Genomic DNA, 26,089 nt, shown 5'->3' with positions numbered 1-26,089 from the left:
GTATCCCGGTAGCCTCTGAAATCACCTCCGGAGATAGCACAAAATTCACCCCTACAAGAGTGACCTGCCCATCATGAAGGTGCAAAACAAATAAGTGGGCCAACTCCCTATGATGCTGGATCTGAGCAAGCCTCTCACAAAACTACAAACATGACATGTATCGGAAACAATTCACTGCCAAAGGGCAGGCCTGTAATTCTGCTAAAGATGTGGGATTTTCTCTCTTATGATGACCACCTTTGCCACCCCTACGAGGCCTCTGATGTACCTCAACCTCTGTGGAAGAAGACCGGTCATCACCTTGCTCATAGGTTTCAGTGGTTGACATGGTGCTTTTGAGCAAAGTGGAGAAAATAGACAAAGTTAACTGCTGCCCTTGCCTGCAAAAATGCTGAGTTGTATGCTGTTTTCAAGGGGAACAAAATCATGAAGGAAATGTTAGGGGAGGGACTTTTTTTTCATAAGGAAAGGGAAACATATAAAAATAGGGAATTTCTAAGGGACAATTCACAAACTGTCAAACATACAATCTCATCTTAATCACCGGGAAATCATTTGCAAACAAATGTTTTTATTAGGGAAACATGGATGATAATAACCAAGGGAAATGATATACATGCTCAACAGGGGGTAAGGGACAACATGTATAACAGGGGTATGGGGCAGCATAGATCACTAGCATCAACGACTTGCTCTTTGATTTTTGTCTTTTGACTGTACATTATAAGGCATACTTTGTTTTTCAAGGGATTCATGTACATTTGATGCTAAGGGAAACAAGGGATTCTTTTACATTTGTCATAGGGGAAGGAGGGCTTTATTTACATTTTTGTCAAAAGGAGAAAAGGGATTTCATTGACAACTTCAAAAGGGAAAAGAGTTGTATTGAAACAAGGATATTAGGGGATAGAATGGAAAAGGAAAAACAGGGTTTGGTTTTGGGAGACACAGCAACATTATTTTTGTAATGAATACTCAAAGCAATATGTCTTTTGATAAATATACACAGCTGCATTGTCTTTGTTTTTGCTTTGAATATACACAGCAAATATGTTCTCTGTTTTGTAATGACTATGCACAATCATATTGCCTTTCTTTTAGTTTTTGTCATTTTGCCATCATATTGCCTTTTTCTTTTTGCACATCATTTTATTCTTGCTGTGTTTATTTGTTATCCTTGCTGTGTGAATGACGTTAGGGTTTTGGGTAGATTAGATGTAGGGCATTAGGGTTTAGGGAATGTATGTGAGGGAGGGATAGGGTTTAGTTATTGGGGATGGGAAATTTAACATTCTTTGCAAATGACATAAGATAGAGACATATCATAACAATTGTGAATTTAATGGGAAACAATGGAGGGAATAAATGGGAGTTTAAAACCTTGAAAAAGAACACCAACCCTAGCATAATGCCTACATGAACAAGCAATAACTAAAATCCATTCCTCTTTACATTCTTGGTAGCAAATATATATAAGCACAAGCCCAACATCCTTAATTTCAAGCATCCAGCATGTTAGAAGACCCTACCTCGATCAATTTAGAAAGCAAGAGGGCGATTGAGCAAATTTGAAGTGGTTTTGTGGAAGACAGTTTGACTAGTCGCGCACGGGCTTTGACTGGTCGCGCACAGCTTGACTGGTCGCGCCCGTTAGGAATTAACACTGCGGAGGAGCTGCTGACTGGTCGCGCACTGCCCAACTGGTCGCGCACAACTCCTGAGTGGTCGCGCACCTGAAAATGACTCAAATTCTCTGCAATTTGCATCCTTTCGCCTTCTTCGCCTTCTCACTCTTCTTTGCAAGCTCTTAGATGCACAATGAGGGTGTTTTAGAGGGAATTTGACTCTTTATAAGCCCAATTTGAAAAAATTTACTTACCAAACCCACTTTCTAATGTTTTGTTTTGACATTCTCTTTAACACTGTTTTGAGTTTGCTTTGTCCTGAATTTGACTTTTTGGGTGCTTTAACTTCGTTCTTTTTGCAGGTTGACCATCTGATGGACTCTAGTGAGGAGACCAGGGTTATTGCTGGCATTTTGAAGAATTTTGAAAATTTCCTTATTTTTTGCAAAATTGACATGACCTTGGCTTTAAAAACATGGTTTTTAAATCCAAGGTATAAATGAGCTGTACCTGATGAAAATATCCATGAAACATATTTACATACCTCCTTCCGGCTTGCTGGGGATCCATGGACCTCTGACTCATGATCTTGCAATGACATTTGACCGAAACCCTAGACCTAAGACTTTGGACTTCAAGACAAAACAAAACAAGCGTGACACAAGTTCATTAACTGATATGACCTGATCCAGCAAAGCCAAGAAGGGAACAAGGACCAGCTCCTCCATCAGTTTTATTCCATGCCTAATGGAATGCAAAACTGACATCGATGAGACACCTACTTATGCATATGCAAAGAGTTTTTTTGATCACTGATGGAGGGCATCATGACCGACACTAACATTGGCTCCAATGGGGATGGTAGCTCCTTGGAGGTGCCAAGAACCTTAGACCTCTGGGAGAGCAGACCAGTGCCTTACAATCATTGGGCAATAAATTCATTATTTCGGCAAACGACACAAGACTTTGACTCATTTATTGAATAAAAACTTGACTGAAAACTGACTGAAACTTGACTGACTCGATGGAAAACTGAAATATCTTGAAAAAACTCACTCAATAGACCAAACACAAATGACTCATGACTGACTTAACTAAAACAAGAGAAGGGCAGCAGTCCATCAAGATTTGAAATCATGATGACAACCACCGGTGTTTCTTACAAGACTATATACATCAAACTATATCAAAATGCCAATGCAACCAATCAAGCAGATGCCTTCTTGATTGATTCTCCTTATTAGATCTTCTGGTCAACAATACAAACCTATCACTGGGCATCCAAAAACATAGTTGACCATATTCTCCTTCATCACTGAACACTGCAATAATCACCTTCATTGTTGACTGCAAGAGGACTGCCATTGGATCTTGAAAATCATGAAGATTTGCCACTACATGCTGAAAGAAAAAGGTATCCTTTGCTTCAAATTCTGATATGCTTTCATCATGTTCTTCGGTGAAAGTATGCTCATGGGCTTCAAAAAACTCTGAACAAATGGATGAGTAGATCTCTTCTTGGAAAAGCATTTCAGCACATGAAACATATGAGGAAGAATCTGAAATTGAATCCTGAATGCTATGATCTTCGGTAGTCTGACAATATGGTAGGTCATTTTCAAATGATATGACAGTCGGATTATCATCTTTGTGAAGGAAAACATTATCTATTTGCTGATCTACAAGACAATCATCTTCTTCAACAGAGGAAGAATTTTCCCCAACACTTTCCTGACTATGTATGCATTGCAAATCTGCTGTAGCTTGGGATGTAACAAGACCTTTCAAAAGCTGATCTATCTCCTCTTCAGACAAAGGAGATAAGACTTTCTGTTTCCCTTTGCTCAAACAAGTCTTGTCTTCTTGAAATAACATTTCAAAACATCAAAAATCTGAATGACAGTCCTGATCTTCTGAAACTTGGAAACATTGTTGATCATCTTCATATGACATGGCAATCAAACTATCCAAATTATGATTGAAAGAAGAGTTTTCACTTACTTGAACAAAGATCTCATCTTGTTGTTCATGAGCTGGCTGAATGACCTCCTCATGCAGACTCTGTTCTGATGGCATAAGGACATTTGGATCAAGAACTTTGTCCATGATCTCAACAACAAAACTCTCCTTTTCAGGATTCGGCACAAGATATTCTTGGTCACCATGATCTAAATCTAGAACTGAAGTAGCTGTCCTAACATTATCACATTCTTCAATCTGCATGCTGTCTTCTTCTGTGTGTAGATCTGAAACAAGCTCTTCTCTTTCATCAATTACAGCCATATGGCCATCTTCAACCTGCTGATCTTGACAAGTATCCTCTAAGATTTCTATGTGCTGCTGAAACGGCTTTTCATACAGGGCTTCCATGATCTCTTCATCCATGAAATTATCATCTTCATAAAACTTCTCAAGGCTTTCAATAAAACTATAAGCATGCTTGCAACAGTCTTGAACTAAATTTAATGATGGATAAGAGTCCTTATATCGTTCAATGAACATAGCATGAAAATCCTTTAAACAATAAATACAAGCAGGCGGCAAACTTTCATAACATGATTGGGCTTTACCTTCCAGAGTGGCCAAGAATATCTTCATCAAGCAATCTTCAGGAAAATCAACCTTCAACTTGCGAATATGCATATGAAATCTAACTAGATGAAGAGCAGCATCCTTCTTACCATCATCTTTAAATATAGGCAGATTCCTTGACCAATCTACTTTCGGAATTTTATTCGGAAAACCTGGAATGTGATCTCGGCTCAAGGGAGCATATCTTCTTGCAATCTGATCCATCTTGAAAATCTCACAGCTACTGATCTTCCTGCAGTGAAGTCACCATGAAGCATTGGTTGCTGGATTCTTCAGTGAAAGGAGTCGCCAAGTGAATGATTCAGCCTTTCAAGTGTTTGATCGTTGTCCACTATCAACAGTCAGATCTGAACTTGATACATGTACTGAGGTGAAATGTAAATGAAGTGTTGTATTCACAAGCTCACGGAGATTGACTGAAGCAGCGTTTATCTACTTACGCTGATGTAAAACAAGAGCGTTTTCGAAGGCTACCTGGCGTAACTTCAGGCTCCATCTAAGACTTATGAAACAAACACATCAACCCAAAAACAAGTTTTTTCTCCCCAGTATGGTCGCTAGTATGTTAGCTCTTGAGATTTCACCCTAGGCTGAGGAAGGTAAACCTTCAAGGCAACATCAAACCATTTCACCTCGTAGCTAGCCCTACGGGGTATGAGAAGGCTCTCTCCGGTCTATCTCGACAAATTTTCAATGGGGCGAGATGACCAATCAAAGGTAACACTGATATTAGGCTAGTAAACTGATTAAAAGGTTGATTTGGGGGTTTTTTGGTGGCAAATTGAGGATCTGCAATTTTAGGGTGCGGGGATTTGACACAGTTTCTGCAGGTGGGTCTTTGGGGCAAGGTAGGAGTTTGTGTTGATGCCTTTAGCTGAGATGGATGATCAAGGAAGAAAAAAAAGAAGCTAAAGAGGGAAAACAATGACTTTGAATCCTCTCTAGACAGTGGGAAACATAAACATTAAACAAATTTGAAAGCTGAGCATGGCAAGCATGAATTCAAACTTTATCACTTCATTTGTTCAATAAGCTGCAGTAAAGAAAGAGATGGAACACATAAACACACTTACAATTACAATAAGAGAACACACCATCAACACAAGAGTCCACAAGAATCCCAATGATGTCTGCAAAACCCTGGTCTTCCTTTTCCTCAAATTGCAGAGATACAAGTAAAATATACAATAGGAGCTTCTCCCTCAAGAGTCCAACCTTCCAACCTCTGAAAATGATTAAGAAAATACATAATATAGGTAAGCCAACCTCTTCCCTTGCCTCTAGGGGTCGAGCTCATCCTTCTAGGAGCTGTTTCAACTAATTCTAAACTGAGCACTAGATAATAGGCAATCAAAACAACTTGCCTCTAAAACTTGGGAAACCTATCCATGCATTAAATATTTACCATTTACATCAAAGAATCTTCTAGAAGTGTTCAAGGAGAGTAAAAGTATCTAAGTGCCATGAAAATTACACAAAAATCCATCATTTACATGCCTCAAATGTCAACCAAGATGAAAACAGTGTTTTGTTGGCCGAACTGGTCAAAACAGGCAAATTTCCCTGACTGGTCGCGCACATCACTCTCACTGGTCGCGCACATTCACAGCTCTGTTTGAGGGCCTTCCCGGTTTCCAAATCAGGTGCAAGATAGCTCGTTGGAAAGGTCTACGAGTCTACTTTCCAACGCCACTAGAATTTCTGAATTTGGAGTTGATTTGACCCCTCAAAAGTCATTTCGCCCAAGACAGCTTTCTGCAACTCAAAATAGGGGCAGAAAGTCAAAAATTGCATGTATTTTGAGCTTTTGGAAGCCCAAATCTCCATAAAATCTGAAACCCATCCATAGGAAAGTGTATTTTTGCATGAAAATTCCAAAAATGCAAAGTTTTCCCCGTTCTGAGTTGCCCCCATGTATGGTCACGCGCGGGGTGAGACCGGTCAAATGGCCAAAACCTGTAAAATTCCCAAAAATGCCAAAAATGCTTCAAAACTCTCAAAATTTCTTGAGTTTGCTGCTAGGAGGATGCTAATGAGTATCATGGTGAGTGAGAGAGGCCTCAGCCAAGATACGGAGCGGGTTGATCTTCTTCTTCCTCTTACGGGCCTCGGACAACCTTCTTTGGAACATCTTCATTTTCGCCTTGCAAACATGCATCCTCGACCAATAGTGATTCTTCATGTTCCGTAGCAACCTCTTGTCCTCATTTGCCTTCTCTAACATCCTCTGCAAGTGTGCATTCACACGGATAAGCATGGATTCCCTCTCCTTGGGCAGCAAGTCACCGGGCCTCCTACGGTTCAAAGTTCGATCACTACGGATCCTCCATAGCTCATCAAGTTCTTTTTCCTCTTCTAATTGTTTGGTGCGCTGTTCCAGATAAGTGGTGGTCCATTGAGCCATTTGGAGCTTTTGCTGCAACAAGCGGTTTTCCGCCTCTCTCTGTCGGATGATCTCATGCAAATCTGAAGTGGGGGAGCGAGCATCAAGATCAATGATGTCAACCTGTGTGTCACCGGCTCTCTCCTCCTCTGTCATGGGCTGTTTTCCCTCCCGTACTATTGATGGAGAACGCGAGGCCCCTTCCACCTGGTGTGGAGATAACACTCGCTGACCTGTAGATGATGATGGCGATACCCCTTCCACCTGCTGAGGAGAAAGTACTCGTCGAGCTGCTGCAAACAAGGTCCTGTGACCTCTCTGGTAGGTGACCTGAGGTGAGGAAGCAACCTGTCTCGGAACAATGATCTCGGGATGGTGAGATGGACCCCCCTCCTCATAAATGACCTCTGGCTCTGGGTGTCGCTGTGGTGGCACTGTAAAGAACTCATGAGAAATGAAATCTGCCCATGGAATGCCCTGCTAACTCAACTGATGGGAAACAATGAGCTGGATGAGACCATGATGGCACAAACTCCTATACTGCTGAGCTGGGGACCGCCTCTGAAACACGGAAACCATCCTCTGAATGTCCTGGAAGAAGAAAACCGGGATGTTCATCATCCTCACTCGGGTAAAGTGCATCAACAAGCGAATGTGATAAGAGAAGACCTGTGAAAATCTCCCCTCACATGTGAAGTAATGCATGATAAGCCACATGATCGGAGCATACTCCCCCCGGAGGAATCTGAAAGGAAAGAACCCCGACAAGTGGCTCATGAATGCTGGCCTGACATATGGCTCAAAATAAACATAATCCAGCATTTTGCGCTTGGGCCACACTTCACCCACATCTGGTATCCCGGTAGCCTCTGAAATCACCTCCGGAGATAGCACAAAATTCAGCCCTGCAAGAGTGACCTGCCCATCATGAAGGTGCAAAACAAATAAGTGGGCCAACTCCCTATGATGCTGGATCTGAGCAAGCCTCTCACAAAACTGCAAACATGACATGTATCGGAAACAATTCACTGCCAAAGGGCAGGCCTGTAATTCTGCTAAAGATGTGGGCTCTTCTCTCTTATGATGACCACCTTTGCCACCCCTACGAGGCCTCTGATGTACCTCAACCTCTGTGGAAGAAGACCAGTCATCACCTTCCTCATAGGTTTCAGTGGTTGACATGGTGCTTTTGAGCAAAGTGGAGAAAATAGACAAAGTTAACTGCTGCCCTTGCCTGCAAAAATGCTGAGTTGTATGCTGTTTTCAAGGGGAACAAAATCATGAAGGAAATGTTAGGGGAGGGACTTTTTTTTCATAAGGAAAGGGAAACATATAAAAATAGGGAATTTCTAAGGGACAATTCACAAACTGTCAAACATACAATCTCATCTTAATCACCGAGAAATCATTTGCAAAGAAATGTTTTTATTAGGGAAACATGGATGATAATAACCAAGGGAAATGATATACATGCTCAACAGGGGGTAAGGGACAGCATGTATAACAGGGGTATGGGGCAGCATAGATCACTAGCATCAACGACTTGCTCTTTGATTTTTGTCTTTTGACTGTACATTATAAGGCATACTCTGTTTTTCAAGGGATTCATGTACATTTGATGCTAAGGGAAACAAGGGATTCTTTTACATTTGTCATAGGGGAAGGAGGGCTTTATTTACATTTTTGTCAAAAGGGGAAAAGGGATTTCATTGACAACTTCAAAAGGGAAAAGAGTTGTATTGAAACAAGGATATTAGGGGATAGAAGGGAAAAGGAAAAACAGGGTTTGGTTTTGGGAGACACAGCAACATTATTTTTGTAATGAATACTCAAAGCAATATGTCTTTTGATAAATATACACAGCTGCATTGTCTTTGTTTTTGCTTTGAATATACACAGCAAATATGTTCTCTGTTTTGTAATGACTATGCACAATCATATTGCCTTTCTTTTAGTTTTTGTCATTTTGCCATCATATTGCCTTTTTCTTTTTGCACATCATTTTATTCTTGCTGTGTTTATTTGTTATCCTTGCTGTGTGAAGGACGTTAGGGTTTTGGGTAGATTAGATGGAGGGCATTAGGGTTTAGGGAATGTATGTGAGGGAGGGATAGGGTTTAGGTATTGGGGATGGGAAATTTAACATTCTTTGCAAATGACATAAGATAGAGACATATCATAACAATTGTGAATTTAATGGGAAACAATGGAGGGAATAAATGGGAGTTTAAAACCTTGAAAAAGAACACCAACCCTAGCATAATGCCTACATGAACAAGCAATAACTAAAATCCATTCCTCTTTACATTCTTGGTAGCAAATATATATAAGCACAAGCCCAACATCCTTAATTTCAAGCATCCAGCATGTTAGAAGACCCTACCTCGATCAATTTAGAAAGCAAGAGGGCGATTGAGCAAATTTGAAGTGGTTTTGTGGAAGACAGTTTGACTAGTCGCGCACGGGCTTTGACTGGTCGCGCACAGCCTGACTGGTCGCGCCCGTTAGGAATTAACACTGCGGAGGAGCTGCTGACTGGTCGCGCACTGCCCAACTGGTCACGCACAACTCCTGAGTGGTCGCGCACCTGAAAATGACTCAAATTCTCTGCAATTCGCCTCCTTTCGCCTTCTTCGCCCTCTCACTCTTCTTTGCAAGTTCTTAGATGCACAATGAGGGTGTTTTAGAGGGAATTTGACTCTTTATAAGCCCAATTTGAAAAAATTTACTTACCAAACCCACTTTCTAATGTTTTGTTTTGACATTCTCTTTAACACTGTTTTGAGTTTTCTTTGTCCTGAATTTGACTTTTTGGGTGCTTTAACTTCGTTCTTTTTGCAGGTTGACCATCTGATGGAATCTAGTGAGGAGACCAGGGTTATTGCCGACATTTTGAAGAATTTTGAAAATTTCCTTATTTTTTGCAAAAATGACATGACCTTGGCTTTAAAAACATGGTTTTTAAATCCAAGGTATAAATGAGCTGTACCTGATGAAAATATCCATGAAACATATTTACATACCTCCTTCCGGCTTGCTGGGGATCCATGGACCTCTGACTCATGATCTTGCAATGACATTTGACCGAAACCCTAGACCTAAGACTTTGGACTTCAAGACAAAACAAAACAAGCGTGACACAAGTTCATTAACTGATATGACCTGATCCAGCAAAGCCAAGAAGGGAACAAGGACCAGCTCCTCCATCAGTTTTATGGCATGCCTAATGGAATGCAAAACTGACATCGATGAGACACCTACTTATGCATATACAAAGAGTTTTTTTGATCACTGATGGAGGGCATCATGACCGACACTAACATTGGCTCCAATGGGGATGGTAGCTCCTTGGAGGTGCCAAGAACCTTAGACCTCTGGGAGAGCAGACCAGTGCCTTACAATCATTGGGCAATGGATTCATTATTTCGGCAAACGACACAAGACTTTGACTCATTTATTGAATGAAAACTTGACTGAAAACTGATTGAAACTTGACTGACTCGATGGCAAACTGAAATATCTTGAAAAAACGCACTCAATAGACCAAACACAAATGACTCATGACTGACTTAACTAAAACAAGAGAAGGGCAGCAGTCCATCAAGATGTGAAATCATGATGACAACCACCGGTGTTTCTTACAAGACTATATACATCAAACTATATCAAAATGCCAATGCAACCAATCAAGCAAATGCCTTCTTGATTGATTCTCCTTATTAGATCTTCTGGTCAACAATACAAACCTATCACTGGGCATCCAAAAACATAGTTGACCATATTCTCCTTCATCACTGAACACTGCAATAATCACCTTCATTGTTGACTGCAAGAGGACTGCCATTGGATCTTGAAAATCATGAAGATTTGTCACTACATGCTGAAAGAAAAAGGTATCCTTTGCTTCAAATTCTGATATGCTTTCATCATGTTCTTCGGTGAAAGTATGCTCATGGGCTTCAAAAAACTCTGAACAAATGGATGAGCAGATCTCTTCTTGGAAAAGCATTTCAGCACATGAAACATATGAGGAAGAATCTAAAATTGAATCCTGAATGCTATGATCTTCGGTAGTCTGACAATATGGTAGGTCATTTTCAAATGATATGACAGCCGGATTATCATCTTTGTGAAGGAAAACATTATCTATTTGCTGATCTACAAGACAATCATCTTCTTCAACAGAGGAAGAAGTTTCCCCAACACTTTCCTGACTATGTATGCATTGCAAATCTGCTGTAGCTTGGGATGTAACAAGACCTTTCAAAAGCTGATCTATCTCCTCTTCAGACAAAGGAGATAAGACTTTTTGTTTCCCTTTGCTCAAACAAGTCTTGTCTTCTTGAAATAACATTTCAAAACATCAAAAATCTGAATGACAGTCCTGATCTTCTGAAACTTGGAAACATTGTTGATCATCTTCATATGACATGGCAATCAAACTATCCAAATTATGATTGAAAGAAGAGTTTTCACTTACTTGAACAAAGATCTCATCTTGTTGTTCATGAGCTGGCTGAATGACCTCCTCATGCAGATTCTGTTCTGATGGCATAAGGACATTTGGATCAAGAACTTTGTCCATGATCTCAACAACAAAACTCTCCTTTTCAGGATTCGGCACAAGATATTCTTGGTCACCATGATCTAAATCTAGAACTGAAGTAGCTGTCCTAACATTATCACATCCTTCAATCTGCATGCTGTCTTCTTCTGTGTGTAGATCTGAAACAATCTCTTCTCTTTCATCAATTACAGCCATATGGCCATCTTCAACCTGCTGATCTTGACAAGTATCCTCTAAGATTTCTATGTCCTGCTGAAACGGCTTTTCATACAGGGCTTCCATGATCTCTTCATCCATGAAATTATCATCTTCATAAAACTTCTCAAGGCTTTCAATAAAACTATAAGCATGCTTGCAACAGTCTTGAACTAAATTTAATGATGGATAAGAGTTCTTATATCGTTCAATGAACATAGCATGAAAATCCTTTAAACAATAAATACAAGCAGGCGGCAAACTTTCATACCATGATTGGGCTTTACCTTCCAGAGTGGCCAAGAATATCTTCATCAAGCAATCTTCAGGAAAATCAACCTTCAACTTGCGAATATGCATATGAAATCTAACTAGATGAAGAGTAGCATCCTTCTTACCATCATCTTTAAATATAGGCAGATTCCTTGACCAATCTACCTTCGGAATTTTATTCGGAAAACCTGGAATGTGATCTCGGCTCAAGGGAGCATATCTTCTTGCAATCTGATCCATCTTGAAAATCTCACAGCTACTGATCTTCCTGCAGTGAAGTCACCATGAAGCATTGGTTGCTGGATTCTTCAGTGAAAGGAGTCGCCAAGTGAATGATTCAGCCTTTCAAGTGTTTGATCGTTGTCCACTATCAACAGTCAGATCTGAACTTGATACATGTACTGAGGTGAAATGTAAATGAAGTGTTGTATTCACAAGCTCACGGAGATTGACTGAAGCAGCGTTTATCTACTTACGCTGATGTAAAACAAGAGCGTTTTCGAAGGCTACCTGGCGTAACTTCAGGCTCCGTCTAAGACTTATGAAACAAACACATCAACCCAATAACAAGTTTGTTCTCCCCAGTATGGTCGCTAGTATGTGAGCTCTTGAGATTTCACCCTAGGCTGAGGAAGGTAAACCTTCAAGGCAACATCAAACCATTTCACCTCGTAGCTAGCCCTATGGGGTATGAGAAGGCTCTCTCTGGTCTATCTCGACAAATTTTCAATGGGGCGAGATGACCAATCAAAGGTAACACTGATATTAGGCTAGTAAACTGATTAAAAGGTTGATTTGGGGGTTTTTTGGTGGCAAATTGAGGATCTGCAATTTTAGGGTGCGGGGATTTGACACAGTTTTTGCAGGTGGGTCTTTGGGGCAAGGTAGGAGTTTGTGTTGATGCCTTTAGCTGAGATGGATGATCAAGGAAGAAAAAAAAGAAGCTAAAGAGGGAAAACAATGACTTTGAATCCTCTCTAGACAGTGGGAAACATAAACATTAAACAAATTTGAAAGCTGAGCATGGCAAGCATGAATTCAAACTTTATCACTTCATTTGTTCAATAAGCTGCAGTAAAGAAAGAGATGGAACAGATAAACACATTTACAATTACAATAAGAGAACACACCATGAACACAAGAGTCCACAAGAATCCCAATGATGTCTGCAAAACCCTGGTCTTCCTTTTCCTCAAATTGCAGAGATACAAGTAAAATATACAATAGGAGCTTCTCCCTCAAGAGTCCAACCTTCCAACCTCTGAAAATGATTAAGAAAATACATAATATAGGCAAGCCAACCTCTTCCCTTGCCTCTAGGGGTCGAGCTCATCCTTCTAGGAGCTGTTTCAACTAATTCTAAACTGAGCACTAGATAATAGGCAATCAAAACAACTTGCCTCTAAAACTTGGGAAACCTATCCATGCATTAAATATTTACCATTTACATCAAAGAATCTTCTAGAAGTGTTCAAGGAGAGTAAAAGTATCTAAGTGCCATGAAAATTACACAAAAATCCATCATTTACATGCCTCAAATGTCAACCAAGATGAAAACAGTGTTTTGCTGGCCGAACTGGTCAAAACAGGCAAATTTCCCTGACTGGTCGCGCACATCACTCTGACTGGTCGCGCACATTCACAGCTCTGTTTGAGGGACTTCCCGGTGTCCAAATCAAGTGAAAAATAGCTCGTTGGAAAGGTCTGCGAGTCTACTTTCCAACGCCACTGGAATTTCTAAATTTGGAGTTGATTTGACCCCTCAAATGTCATTTCTCCCAAGACAGCTTTCTGCAACTCAAAATAGGGGCAGAAAGTCAAAAATTGCATGTATTTTGAGCTTTTGGAAGCCCAAATCTCCATAAAATCTGAAACCCATCCATAGGAAAGCGTATTTTTGCATGAAAATTCCAAAAATGCAAATTTTTCCCCGTTCTGAGTTGCCCCCATGTATGGTCGCGCGCGGGGTGAGACCAGTCAAATGGCCAAAACCTGTAAAATTCCAAAAAATGCCAAAAATGCTTCAAAACTCTCAAAATTTCTTGAGTTTGCTGCTAGGAGGATGCTAATGAGTATCATGGTGAGTGAGAGAGGCCTCAACCAAGATACGGAGCGGGTTGGTCTTCTTCTTCCTCTTAGGGGCCTCGGACAACCTTCTTTGGAACATCTTCATTTTCGCCTTGCAAACATGCATCCTCGCCCAATAGTGATTCTTCATGTTCCGTAGCAACCTCTTGTCCTCATTTGCCTTCTCTAACATCCTCTGCAAGTGTGCATTCACACGGATAAGCATGGATTCCCTCTCCTTGGGCAGCAAGTCACCGGGCCTCCTACGGTTCAAAGTTCGATCACTGCGGATCCTCCATAGCTCATCAAGTTCTTTTTCCTCTTCTAATTGTTTGGTGCGCTGTTCCAGATAAGTGGTGGTCCATTGAGCCATTTGGAGCTTTTGCTGCAACAAGCGGTTTTCCGCCTCTCTCTGTCGGATGATCTCATGCAAATCTGAAGTGGGGGAGCGAGCATCAAGATCAATGATGTCAACCTGTGTGTCACCGGCTCTCTCCTCCTCTGTCATGGGCTATTTGCCCTCCCGTACTGCTGATGGAGAACGCGAGGCCCCTTCCACCTGGTGTGGAGATAACACTCGCTGACCTGTAGATGATGATGGCGAGACCCCTTCCACCTGCTGTGGAGAAAGTACTCGTCGAGCTGCTGCAAACAAGGTCCTGTGACCTCTCTGGTAGGTGACCTGAGGTGAGGAAGCAACCTGTCTCGGAACAATGATCTCGGGCTGGTGAGATGGATCCCCCTCCTCATAAATGACCTCTGGCTCTGGGTGTGGCTGTGGTGGCACTGTAAAGAACTCATGAGAAATGAAGTCTGCCCATAGAATGCCCTGCTGACTCAACTGATGGGAAACAATGAGCTAGATGAGACCATGATGGCACAAACTCCTATACTGCTGAGCTGGGGACCGCCTCTGAAACACGGACACCATCCTCTGAATGTCCTGGAAGAAGAAAACCGGGATGTTCATCATCCTCACTCGGGTAAAGTGCATCAACAGGCGAATGTGATAAGAGAAGACATGTGAAAATCTCCCCTCACATGTGAAGTAATGCATGATAAGCCACATGATCGGAGCATACTCCCCCCGGAGGAATCTAAAAGGAAAGAACCCTGACAAGTGGCTCATGAATGCTGGCCTGACATATGGCTCAAAATAAACATAATCCAGCATTTTGCGCTTGGGCCACACTTCACCCACATCTGGTATCCCGGTAGCCTCTGAAATCACCTCCGGAGATAGCACAAAATTCACCCCTGCAAGAGTGACCTGCCCATAATGAAGGTGCAAAACAAATAAGCGGGCCAACTCCCTATGATGCTGGATCTGAGCAAGCCTCTCACAAAACTGCAAACATGACATGTATCAGAAACAATTCACTGCCAAAGGGCAGGCCTGTAATTCTGCTAAAGATGTGGGCTCTTCTCTCTTATGATGACCACCTTTGCCACCCTTACGAGGCCTCTAATGTACCTCAACCTCTGTGGAAGAAGACCGGTCATCACCTTGCTCATAGGTTTCAGTGGTTGACATGGTGCTTTTGAGCAAAGTGGAGAAAATAGACAAAGTTAACTACTGCCCTTGCCTGCAAAAATGCTGAGTTGTATGCTGTTTTCAAGGGGAACAAAATCATGAAGGAAATGTTAGGGGAGGGACTTTTTTTTCATAAGGAAAGGGAAACATATAAAAATAGGGAATTTCTAAGGGACAATTCACAAACTGTCAAACATACAATCTCATCTTAATCACCGGGAAATCATTTGCAAAGAAATGTTTTTATTAGGGAAACATGGATGATAATAACCAAGGGAAATGATATACATGCTCAGTAGGGGGTAAGGGACAGCATGTATAACAGGGGTATGGGGCAACATAGATCACTAGCATCAACGACTTGCTCTTTGATTTTTGTCTTTTGACTGTACATTATAAGGCATACTCTGTTTTTCAAGGGATTCATGTACATTTGATGCTAAGGGAAACAAGGGATTCTTTTACATTTGTCATAGGGGAAGGAGGGATTTATTTACATTTTTGTCAAAAGGGGAAAAGGGATTTCATTGACAACTTCAAAAGGGAAAAGAGTTGTATTGAAACAAGGATATTAGGGGATAGAAGGGAAAAGGAAAAACAGGGTTTGGTTTTGGGAGACACAGCAACATTATTTTTGTAATGAATACTCAAAGCAATATGTCTTTTGATAAATATACACAGCTGCATTGTCTTTATTTTTGCTTTGAATATACACAGCAAATATGTTCTCTGTTTTGTAATGACTATGCACAGTCATATTGCCTATCTTTTAGTTTTTGTCATTTTTCCATCATATTGCCTTTTTCTTTTTGCACATCATTTTATTCTTGCTGTGTTTATTTGTTATCCTTGCTGTGTGAAGGACGTTAGGGTTTTGGGTAGATTAGATGGAGGGCATTAGGGTTTAGGGAATGTATGTGAGGGAGGGATAGGGTTTAGGTATTGGGGATGGGAAATTTAACATTCTTTGCAAATGACATAAGATAGAGACATATCATAACAAGTGTGAATTTAATGGGAAACAATGGAGGGAATAAATGGGAGTTTAAAACCTTGAAAAAGAACACCAACCCTAGCATAATGCCTACATGAACAAGCAATAACTAAAATCCATTCCTCTTTACATTCTTGGTAGCAAATATATATAAGCACAAGCCCAACATCCTTAATTTCAAGCATCCATCATGTTAGAAGACCCTACCTCGATCAATTTAGCAAGCAAGAGGGCGATTGAGAAAATTTGAAGTGGTTTTGTGGAAGACAGTTTGACTAGTCGCGCACGGGCTTTGACTGGTCGCGCACAGCCTGACTGGTCGCGCACGTTAGGAATTAACACTACGGAGGAGCTGCTGACTGGTCGCGCACTGCCCAACTGGTCGCGCACAACTCCTGAGTGGTCGCGCACCTGAAAATGACTCAAATTCTCTGCAATTCGCCTCCTTTCACCTTCTTCGCCCTCTCACTCTTGTTTGCAAGCTCTTAGATGCGCAATGAGGGTGATTTAGAGGGAATTTGACTCTTTATTAGCCCAATTTGAAAAAATTTACTTACCAAACCAACTTTCTAATGTTTTGTTTTGACATTCTCTTTAACACTGTTTTGAGTTTGCTTTGTCCTGAATTTGACTTTTTGGGTGCTTTAGCTTCGTTCTTTTTGCAGGTTGACCATCTGATGGACTCTAGTGAGGAGACCAGGGTTATTGCCGGCATTTTGAAGAATTTTGAAAATTTCCTTATTTTTTGCAAAATTGACATGACCTTGGCTTTAAAAACATGGTTTTTAAATCCAAGGTATAAATGAGTTGTACCTGATGAAAATATCCATGAAACATATTTACATACCTCCTTCCGGCTTGCTGGGGACCCATGGACCTCTGACTCATGATCTTGCAATGAAATTTAACCGAAACCCTAGACCTAAGACTTTGGACTTCAAGACAAAACAAAACAAGCGTGACACAAGTTCATTAACTGATATGACCTGATCCATCAAAGCCAAGAAGGGAACAAGGACCAGCTCCTCCATCAGTTTTATGGCATGCCTAATGGAATGCAAAACTGACATCGATGAGACACCTACTTATGCATATGCAAAGAGTTTTTTTGATCACTGATGGAGGGCATCATGACCGACACTAACGGAGAGGACTAACATACAAAGTGGATGATTAGCAAGATTTGGTTTGTGTCAACATTCTTGTATATGGATCGTGGCAACAATTTTAAATGAGGGAATCAAGATTGGAATGATGACTCTGGGTATTAAAAGTGAGGAAATAACTTCTAAGTGATTTGGTCCCATGTCAAGTGGTATCAGAACAATTGATACTAGAGGAAAAGTGGCTTTCAGATTGGTTCTCCAAGAGAGGAAGGTGGTGTCAGAGCATGGCTTCAAATATTTGAACCCAAAAGAATAAAATGGATGAGAAGAAGAACATGAGCTATAGAAGAGGTACTTTTAATTTGTTTTGCAATGATAAAGACTGATGATTGTTAATCATAGAGAGAATCTTGGAATGTTTAAGAATACACTAGAGATTGTGAGCACAGAAGAATGAAACAGAAAAACACTGCCAACATAAGATTGCAGTAGAGAAATAGGTTTAAGACTAAAACTGTTGGAGAAGAAGAGAAACATGTTTGGGTATTTTTTGTTCTAAATGATTTTAGGCATAGAGTAATTTTTATTGGTAGATATTGTTTGAAAATATTGCAATGAAGTTGGAAATTAATTTTCCTATACGAATTAGAAGTGCAAAAGTTGGAGTAGATCAAAATACTTTTAACTTGGAAGTGCATACAGAAGATTGCATGTAGAAGATCAAAATAAGGTGCATAAAACTATCAAAGAGGAGGAAAATATTGATAGGTTTTGATGTTTAGATACTGGCCATATAAGTGTTTTCTTATAGGTAGCAGCCATACAACAGAAAAAGTTGTGGAAGAAAAGTGGTACCATCAACCGAAGCAGTGACAAAGGATGAAGAAATAACCAAAACGTTTCAAATGAGAATATGATTGCAGGTTGAAGCAGACATTAGCAGGAGGAAGTTCATATATTATCCAGGAAGTCAACAATATTGTGAAAGAGGAAAGGGAGCAAACAAGCTCTCGTAAGCAGGAAGAATTGTGACAAGAACCTGTTGACAGTGCTAGACCCGCCAACATGTAAGGGGATTTGCCCAATAAGAAGTCCCAATTAGACCTCAGACCATTTGGTGTAGGATTCCCAAACATGGGTCGTATGGTAATGCCTTGACCGTGATTTTGTACAGAGGCAAGTAAGATGTCCCTATTGGTAGGAAGGGTGTGACAGCTACAGTAAATCGAGGAAGGCGCCTGAGAGGTTCTGACACACTGAGGGTGAAGTGAGTATGCCCCTTGGAAGCCTATAATAGTAAGCGGCTTGGAAGGGAACACATGAGCAAAGATGCATCACAAGTTGGAAAGCAAGTTAGCAAGCAATCTAAATTGATGGTTAAACCAACAACACATTTCAGAAAGATTCATACATACTTATAAAGAATAGTACATACATGCATCCGTAACAAAACAGATACATATATCATTTAGAGTAAACCAGATAGCATAGAATACAATACAACATATGCATGAAATGTGCTGGCTCTATTATATTAAGAAGTGTAAGTTCCAGTCATACAATACATCCATGTCCAACCACTAGTTCTGACAACAGAACGTTACAGCCACAACTGCCTGCTCCTCCAAAGAGATGTACTGGCTCTACGCAGTGGAGAAGCTAAGGACCGTTACAATATTTTCCAAGGTTTCTCTAAGATAGTCCTATCGGAAGCTTGGCTGACCAAAATTCAACCTCTGCAGAGAGAGTGGCAACACAAGTTATGGCTATTTTTTCTACTCTATCTACTTATGAGCTCATTCATCAACTGCGTAACATCAGAAAATAAGTTATTAATCATTCCTATCCATGGGCCTACTTTACAGGGCCTCTATGGCTGGAGCAGAGTGTGGGGTGGTGTGTGTTGTCTTATACTTAAGGGATAATCATTTATTCAAGCTATAGTCCAAGTTGGGTAGAGGAACTAATAACTATGCAGAACTCCTCAACCTCAAGCTTCTCCTCTTGTTTGTTGTAGAGAATGGACATCAACATTTGCATACTTTTGGACAAATATTTTTATAAATTGGTTTAATTGTTGATTTTTCAAGTGCAATAGTACAAGCACTAATTTTTGAAAATGAATAATTACTTCTAATGATGTAGGTATTCTTTTAGCACTTCTAATTTATCATTAATAAATTACATTTTGTAAATTCAACCATAAATGCATATGGACAATATAGATCACAATGCACAAAGATAAAAAAGGTTTACCTTGGGAAAACCCACTTGGGGGGAAATCCCAACAATCTTTTCCTCAGAGAAATTATATAGTTCAACAAGAGATACACCTAATTCTTCTAATCAAATATGATGTTCAAACTAACCAACAATACTATGGTCAAACCTAGTCAAATTTCCCTCTTGTCAAGTCTCCAATCATCCAAACAAACTTGGCCCTGCCTGATCTTCCTAGGCTAAAATTTGACCTCCTAGAAACTTGGCTCTACTTCCTGAAATTTAAGACTGGTTGCCTAGAATATGTTATCGAGAATTTCAGGGCTGTTGCTAAATATGATAAGAAATTAATACATGAAAAGCTTCAGTACAAGAGAGAAATCACATGTGTGAGGTCAAAGAGATAGAGAGAGAAAATTAGTTGTCCTTCTTATCTTTTTTTCTTCTTCTCCTTTGCTTGGATGCCTAGAAGATACCTTATTGTGTGTGAGATCAAATTATCCCTTGTGGAGGAGGATAAGTGGAGTATATATAGTGTTCTGGATATCATGAATGGGACCTATCTCTTTTATTAGGGACAACTTGACTTGATGGAGGGATGACTTGAAAAATTTCGAGCCAAAAAATCAAAATTTCTTTTGAAACTGACATGAAGAGCATATCTTATATTAATCATTACATATATTTCGTGGCTAAAACATTAATTATGAAGAAAAACCATAGCTACAAAATTCAACACTCCCTCTTAGCTAGGGAGTTATTCATAGCAAATATCCAGATGTTCTCTCGTTGAAATTTTTCTCTAAGAAAAGGTTATAACAATTCATCATTGGCATCATCATTATGCAATTACCATAATCCTAGTCAGCAACTCTAGCCCATGGTAAACCAACATCATCAAGTAGTTTTCATAACTATGGTTAATACTTTTGGCCATAATTGTAGTTGATATCTCAAACACATGGTGCATTATTAGAATTAACTAGTCACCATATTTCAGGTCAGTGCCTTAGACCCATGGTATATAGACTAGCCTTAGTTCACCATCATCCAAGTTAGCACATTTGACCCTTTGTGAATCTCCAAAGGCCTCACTCTAAGCTTGATGCTAAATTTGTTCACTCAAAATATCTAGAGAGTCTGAGATTGATGGTGAAAGGCACCTACTCAACTGAGTAATTATGGGCCTCTAGGACCATTCTTCCTAATCCTGGTCAACATACTTGACCCAGGAAGAATGATTATCCTATGTCGTACCATTATCCCTAATTATAATCAATAAACTTGACCTAGGGAGAATGTATATCCATGATGTTATCACATCAGCACTCCCTCTCATTGAGGCCTGAGGGAGGAATTCTCAACAAGTCCAAGCTTGTCCCTGAAGTATACAAACTTCACCTTTGATAGAGGCTTCGTGGGAATATCAGCTATCTTCTCATCACTAGTGATGTGCTAGAGATTCACAACTCCCTTTTGCACCATGTCACGAATGAAGTCATATTTGATCTCAATGTGCTTTAACCTGTCATGGAAAATTGGATTATTTGAAATCTTCACACAACTTTGATTGTCAAAATATATCACGGCCAGTTCTAGGACGTGATTAAATATTTTTGCAAGTAGCTTCTGAAGCCACACTACTTCATAACTTGCTAAATTGACTACAATATAGTGTTGAGTGCAATAGATTTCTTCTTCCTACTTATCCAAGATATCATAACAAAGCCCAAATTGAAGAAACCTTTGGATGTACTCTTCATGTCCTCTACACCCCATACCTAATCATAATCTATAGATCACTATAGATGTATATCACTGTTTGAGGCATATATAAACCATAATTAACTGTACCATGTAGATATCTCAATACATGCTCTACTGCAATGCAATGACCATGTCATAGTTCCACATGGAACTGGCTCAAAGTTTTCATTTGAAGGAAAATATCCATCTTGGTATTAACCAAATACATTAAGGATCCAATCAACTTCTGGTACATGAATGGATCTACAAAATCTGAGTGAGTCTCACAACTTCCTCAAATTTGCCACCATGGGAGTTTCCATAGATTTACAGTCCATCATTCCAAATTTATAGAGGATCTAGATAATATACTTTCCTTGACCAAGGAATATTGTTCCAGGATTCTGCCAAACTTCTAGTCCCAAATAGTAGTGCATCAGCCCAATATCCTTCATATCAAATTTAGAGGCCAACCCCCTCTTACACTAAATAATGACATGCTCTACATTTGTCAGAAATAAGTCATCAACATATAGAAACAAAATCGCAGGTTCATTTTTCTCAACCTTGATATATAAGTTTGGATCAAGATCACTCTTGAAGAAATCAAATGTCATCAAGTAGCCATCAATTCGAGAATACCAAAATTTGGGTGCCTACTTGAGTCCATACAAGGCTTTCTTCAATGAAAACATGAGACTCCATCCCATGAACATCAACAATTGAGGTTGTTCTCTGTACACTTCTTCCTCAATTACACCATTAAGGAAAGAAGTCTTTACATCTATCTACTGTAAATTTCAACCCATAGAAGAATAAAAATAAATAATAGATCTAATATAAGTGTACCTGGAAACTAGAGAAAAAGTTTCATCATAATACTCTCCCTCTTTTTGGGAGGATACTCTAGTCATAAGTCTCGACTTGTATTTTTAATACTACCATCCACTACTTGCTCAATCTTGTATATCCATTTGGAGGTCATCATTGAATTCCCTTTAGGTCTTGGCACAATCTCCATACATCATTCTTCATAATAGATTGATATTCTTCCATCATATCATCCTTCTAAACTTGTTGGCTAGTTGCCTCCTCATAGTTGAAAGGTTCATAATCAATGAAATTAGTCATTAGTGTTGCATATCCAGAGTACTTCTTAGGTCTCTTTCTTTACCTAAAGGTTCCAAGTGGAGCTACATGTACTTCTGCTTCCTTCAAGGTAGATCTAAGCCAAGCTGACATCTTCTTGATTTTAGGAAAAACAACTGGGTCCATTAGTTCACTAGGCCCTTCTAGACACTCTCTCTAAGACACTGAACAAAATCTCGACACTTGGAAGATCATGAGGCAACTAGATAAGGCCTCTTATGAGTATTATCACATGTCTTTCATAGAGGGCCTATTAATGGACACTTAACCAAACTGATCACTTATTATATTTATGTTTTTTCTGAGTTAAAATTCTCAGGTGACCACGAGAACATTGTATATATTTTATAATATTTTATGTTGTTAAGTTTATATCTGCCAATAGCCATTACTATTTTTGGACACGTAAAGGGCCCTCATCTAAAGCATGATATTTTGATCCTTTTGGACTAGCTATGTGAACCATTTTTTCAATGCACTTTAGGGCATATACATAATGTAATTTTCATCAAACATCTAATGAAAATTATTATTTTTTCCTTGAAAAAAAAAATTTGAAAATTTAATATATTTATGATTACTATTTAATTTATTATTAGAATTTATTCAATAACTATTAACTAATTTTAAATATTTATTACTTAATAGATTATGTTCACCATTTAAATTATATTAAAAAAATAATTTCATATTAAATTTATAATTAATTTAATAACATCATTATGTTTTGGATTTTAACATTTAGATTTTAACATTATATTGATTAATATTTCAACAATACTAATTAAAAGAAATAACTTAAAACATTATTAATACTTGTTATTTCATCAAAATTCATAAATAGTATTTTTACTAATAATTATTATTTTATTAAAATTCATTTTAAATATATCTTTTTTTTGAACTCACTGCTTTCACTCAATCAACCAAAATTCAAATTCAACATTTATGACACTATTTTCTAATATTTTGATTAAATTATATTTAATTTCCTATTTTAATACCATTTTATAATAATTTAATAACATCATATTTAATTATTTTTTCATTTAAAATATAATTATCAATACAATAAAACTTGTGTTTTCACATGCATTAACATGGATGAAGATCTTTTATGAATTTGAAAATTTAATAAAAAAATTATTTCTCTGTTTTAAATAGTTATTTAAATAACAAGAGATAATCATAACAACTATGTGAAAATCAAGGATTTCACTCAACTCAAATTTATAATTATCTTCTTAATTCTCATTACAATATCTCTATGAATCTCTTAACAAATCTTCATCCCTAACTTTTCCTATTTTTCCCATTTCTTATTCTCATATAGGTTTTTAGAATTATTCTACACCATAGCAATTCAAACATATTATTTAGACATTATTCATGACCAAAAGAAGGAATTATTTATTCAATCATCTTTTGTATGGTCTTGTCTTCTTTGCTTTCTCCATTTTTTGTCTTCATCTTTAGTCTTCTATGGCCTTTGGTCTTCTTCGTGCTTCATCCTCATTCTTCTTCATTCTTTGTCATCATTTATATGCAAAACATAAACATTGTTGAAGTCTATATAAAAATGTAACCATCCACTATAACACATGGTTCACTAATTTTTGTACTAATGGTTATCTAAGAAACCCTTCCTAAACATGGTTAATCACCTATTCTTCCATCAAAAGTTTTCATAAATGTAACTTTTATTCCTCCTACATCATCATCATCATCATCATCATCATCATCATCATCATCATCATATTCATCCTAGGATTTTGGTTTACCCATAACCATGCTCTTGATGCTCCTACATCAGAATACCAAGCAACAAAAACTTCCTCATGGGATCATTTCCATGAGTTCCTTTGGTGGTAACCATCACCTCACAAACTTATGTTTCAAATTTTTCTTTGCTCTTTCACATGTTCCTTGCAGGCCCTTTTTCTTGACTTGCAATCTTCTTGATTGCCTTTACACTAAGATTTGAGTTTTTTCCTAAATGTGGACTACCTCAAATCAATGTTTTTTTCCACTATGGAACTTCTCTTCCTAACTAGCCACCTCTCCATATCCTTTAATGATTTCTCTTTAATTACATATGGTTTTTGGTTTACCACTAAGCTTGATTACATTAATGGTTTCAACTAACCACAAGCCATTAGTTACAAATTGGATTTTAGAGTTCCATGAACTTTCAATAGGGGTATTATTTGACTCATCAAGCTTACATTAGCATGACTCAAGTACAATTTCAAATTCCATTTTAGGCTAATCTAACATTTGTACAACATATGATTAAGACCATTTCTTTCTATCATTGAAAATATTATTTGGGTAGGAATAGTATATTTTTAAGGATGTTATGCTTCATGGGTTTACTATATCTACAACTCAATTTTAAACATACATTACTTTTATTCATAACATGCTTCACTGGCTTCTTCTTGTTTTTGCTACATCAAGCTCTATTCTTTGTCATTGCCACTCCTCTTTCACTACTTCATTCTTTATGTCCATTTTTATGTGCCATTTTCCTCACCACTTTACTTTTTTTTTTAATATTTCCTCTTTTTTATACAATATGTTTTTTCCTTTTTGTTTTTCTTCTATTCATGTCTAAGATTCCTTTTTCTTTCTTCTAGTTACATCTTCTTTCATCTCTTTTTTTTCACATATCTCAGTCATATTGTTCTTCTTTTTCTCCTTCATATGAACATTTTCTTCTACTAATCCCTATCTACATTATTTCTCAATCACCTTACTCTAAGCTTCAATGTTCTCTCTCTTTTACTTTAGGCCCAAATGTGCCTCTTTTCCTCAAGAAGTTTTCCGCACCTTACTCAACAACTCACCTAAGTTATCTCTTCCTATGAACCTATTCTTTTGGTATTTCCGGTCCTTATTCTTCTTGGCCCTTTTATCTGAACTCTTTACTCTTCATGCTTCAATATTTATAGGAATTCTTACACCGAAATCCTCTCTTTCCTTCTTTCTTACAATTTTCTCAATCACCTATTTTTGTCATGGAATCAACATCATCTTCTTTACTCATTATCCTTCTATTCTCATCTTCTTGCATAGTTCTTCATCTGAATCTTCTATTTCATTATCTACATAAAATTGTTTCTTGTAGGAGGGATATCTCCATCCAACAAGACATCTACAACTTCCTTCTACATGCACACAAAAGACAATTTGAATGACTTTAACTTCAGTTTACATTGACTTCAAATTCTCATCTTCACTCCATGACTTAATATAATTTGTTAGGGTGTTGGGTAACACCAATCATACACCCTTTTTCATATAACACAATAATAATTTCTTTATTACTCAAGCTTTATCTCAATTTCGACTCCTTAAATCAATAAATCAAATTGACTTTTAACTCACTGCATAAAATTAACTTCAACTTTGACTCTTAACATTAAAACTCTCTAAACATATATACCTAAAATACTATACTATTTGGACTCTAAACTAAAAAAAAATTAAGTTTTGTATTTTTTTTTTTCAAAAACTATGGGAAGTTTAATAAAAAATCTCAAAATTTATGTACCTAATATACCATACTATTTGATCCTAAACTCAAAAGTTTTAAGCTCTCTATTTTCTTCAAAAACAAACTATGAAAATTTTTG

Source organism: Pinus tabuliformis, chromosome 8 (genome assembly GCF_031772625.1).
Source record: "Pinus tabuliformis cultivar Carrire ecotype Pingquan chromosome 8, CPIR1, whole genome shotgun sequence".
NCBI lineage: Eukaryota > Viridiplantae > Streptophyta > Pinopsida > Pinales > Pinaceae > Pinus > Pinus tabuliformis.
Note: the sequence above shows the minus strand (reverse complement) of the source record.